We start from the raw sequence: 3,308 nt of genomic DNA on the forward strand, positions 1-3,308 counted from the left end.
TTTCTTTCCCTCTGCCATCAGACTCCTAAACAGCTGAGGAGTTTATTACCAGGAAATACATCATGTACTGTCGACCTGTACTATTTACATTCTCAGTTTGCATATGCATAATTGCACATTGACTGTTGACTGCTGCACATGCTGCTCCCATGCAGCATACATTCTGTTATATTCTTGTATGTTTTTTTTTTTTACTATATTGCTGCATCTGCGCTGCTTAAAGTGCCTGTGTTACTTATTTATCTACTTTATATTTCATTTGTATTTTGTGGCATTCATGTGGATGGCAAAGTAAGAATTTCATTGTACAGGGAAACACGTTTCCTAACTGTGCATATGACAAATAAACACTTTGACTTGAACTTGAAGATGGGCATTTCCCATCTAACATTTTTACATCAAGGTTTTGATCAATAGCAGTGAGTCAGCCAGCTGCTCAGATTTCCGCCTTTCATGGCTTCATAACAGAACATGAAAATAGGAACTGTTGAACAAAGCAAAGAAGAGATGAGAAGGAACCAAAGAAGGAACTGGAAGATTAAAGAGGAATTCAGGGAACTTGAATCCAAACCAGGGAACCACAGAACTAACGATAATGGAGGAAGGATAAAAACAAAGAAAGAACTGTCATAAACTAACTGTTGAATCAACAAAAGAAATGAAAATAAATAAATGAACCAAGGAACCAAAGAGGACCTACCTCAGGAGGTGGTGGAGACCGTGGAGCTGATGAGGAGGAGAAGGAACCAAAAAGATTTGGTAGCACTTTGTGGGCTTTGTGGTTCTGTCACTCCTACTGTCAGAACTCAGAGGCAGTGCCCAAAAGGGATTTCTAAGCTCTGTTGTCATATGTATGCTGTGAAAAGCCCAGTGAGCAGTACAGCAGCACCAGCAGGCTGAGCTGGATGACACACTGTAGCACAGTACACCTGTGTTATCTGTAGCCGATATCGATCCAGCATCAGCTTGACTTGTGTTTTTTTTCCCAGGTCTCTGTGGGCCTGCTTCACGGTCGGGCATCCCACATCATCTGGCCACCAAATCGCTGGCAGCGAATCAGAGCGTCCCTACCCGCCAACCGAGGACCACTGGACGCCGAGGAAGACGAGGGATGAGGACACAATACACACACACTGTTGTAACTGTACTGTTGTAAATGTGTGTAGGATGCAGTGTTTGGTCATTGTTCCTGATCCCAAGTCAGATTTTTCCAGTGCTGTCATGTGACCTGCAAACTGGTTGGTGCTTTGTTGTTTTGCCGCCCAGTTGTTAATGACAAGGACTCAAACCTTGACGCCTGCAGGTCACAGCCACACAGAGGGCTGAAGTCCTGACCTCCAGACGAGCAGTCATCCAACACAAGTATTTTGATAATCGATTACCTACTTAAAAGTCAAATATTCTCTGGTTCTGATGATTTTCTGCTTTTCTCTGTTTCTTATTACTGGAAACTGAATATATTTTTTTTGTGGACTTTTGTTGGTTGGATTAAACAAGAGACTTGAGAACATTGCACCTGGTGATGTTATTAATATCTGGCATTTTTTGAGCCAAACGGTCTGTGCGTAGTAGGCAGGTGAACTCATAATAAAATCACCCTTTGTTGCAGCACTATGCTGACTTCTGGCTCTTTCTCTGCAGATTAGTTTCATTATTCTCTAGGAAGTAATCAGTGTGTTCATGGGGTTTAATGTCCAACATTCTAAGATCAGTGAGAACCTTGATATTAGAGTCACTGGTTAATGTGATGGCATTGAAAAGCACACCACAGCTTCACTGAAGTCTTTCCAGCACTGACTGCGTTAGCTATACTGCTTGTTCCTACTTCAGGACATCCACCCCCACTCTGCTGATGCCATCTTTCCAGTGTTTTAGCTCTTTTTTTATTTCCTGCTACTGGACAGACATCAGCTGATGTTGGCCACCAATGCCTTCAGCAGACCGTGGTTACATGTTTCTAAGAAAACACTGAAAAAGCTTCATAGGTAGGGTCTGACACAGTGAAATGTATTCCCCTTTAAAGAGGTAGCAGAACCTTGCTGTCAGTGCAGCCTCCATGTTTGTGACCTCTCAGGGTCACTTGAGGACAAAGCAATTTTTGTTTATATAGGAGCTTTCTAAACATATGTGACAAACCGCTTCAGAGGTCCAATCAATGACAATAAAAAGCAGTCAAGGTAAAATAGATGTGGGGGCGAGGGGGGCATGAAGAGTAAAACACAACAATACAGTAATATAACGGAACCCAAATATAGTGTCAAACACCTTGGAAAGCAGAGGGGTTTTTAATAGTGTGCAGAAAGGGGCCAGGTTCGGAGTAGATCTAATGATATAGGGGAGACTGATCCATAATCTGGGGCTACCGCTGCAGAAGCCTTAGATTTCAGCCTACTTCTCAGAAGCTTTAAGTGCAGCTGATACAAATATCTTAGGGATCTTCCTGAGTTATGAGGATGAAGACTCTCAGAGAAGTATGATAACGGAGCGAGTGCATGAACGGCTTTAAAAAGCAACAGCAATAATTCAAAATCAGCCCTTTGCCAAACAGGGAGCCAATGAAATGAGGCTAGAATTGGAGTCGCGTTCTTATTTACGAGTTCTGTAAGAAGGCGAGCTGCAGCATTGTGAGCCATCTGAAGTCTGGATAATAATACCTGAGGGATACTGCAGTGGCCAATATCTGATGTGAAGTAAATGAATTCAGGCAAATCATTCCAGTTCCATTGATCATTTATTATTACAAAAATTCAAAGCAGGGGATAGAACCACTGTCTCCTATCCACTGTCTCTGCAGAGAAATAAATAAGAGAAAATTGCCAAAGTCAGTCATTTAGTCAAATTGTCAGTCAAAAGTGCTAGCTCCCTATCTTTGCCTGCTTGTTCATCCGTGCTTTTGTCCCTCTATACCATAACGCACTACTTTTTTTTAACTAAGACACACAAGAGCAGCAACCGCTCGCCCCCCGTACCCTCCCATCCTGCCTCCTTTCCTGTTTTTGTCCCCTTGATCACGTCAATTCTCGAACTTAGCTTCTCTTTTACGGGAACACTCTGCGATGTTCTTAATAACAGGAAGGGCTGACTGACCGATTCTCTTAGAGTTCACTAAGACACACATTTTATGTAACAAAAGTCATACAAGCACTTTTTTTTAACTCATACTGAGGAATGTTTGTTGTTGGGTTTTCCCTATGTAACAGTGACGTGCGGTCAGGGGAGGCAGGTGAGGCAGAGCCTCCCCTGTCAATCTTGAAAAGAAAAAAAAGTTAACCATAAAATATAATAAATGTTAATATTTGTCGGCTGGT

The 3,308-nt window shown here is 42.3% G+C and overlaps 1 protein-coding gene across 1 annotated transcript in view; it reads left to right on the forward strand.

Moving 5' to 3' along the window:
* LOC109971803 (NACHT, LRR and PYD domains-containing protein 3-like) overlaps positions 1–3,308 on the forward strand; it is a 64,634-nt gene that overhangs the window by 12,032 nt on the left and 49,294 nt on the right. The gene's annotated exons all lie outside the window — the stretch shown is intronic.

The sequence above is a fragment of the Monopterus albus genome, unplaced genomic scaffold (assembly GCF_001952655.1).
Source record: "Monopterus albus unplaced genomic scaffold, M_albus_1.0 scaffold235.1, whole genome shotgun sequence".
Classification (NCBI taxonomy): Eukaryota; Metazoa; Chordata; class Actinopteri; order Synbranchiformes; family Synbranchidae; genus Monopterus; species Monopterus albus.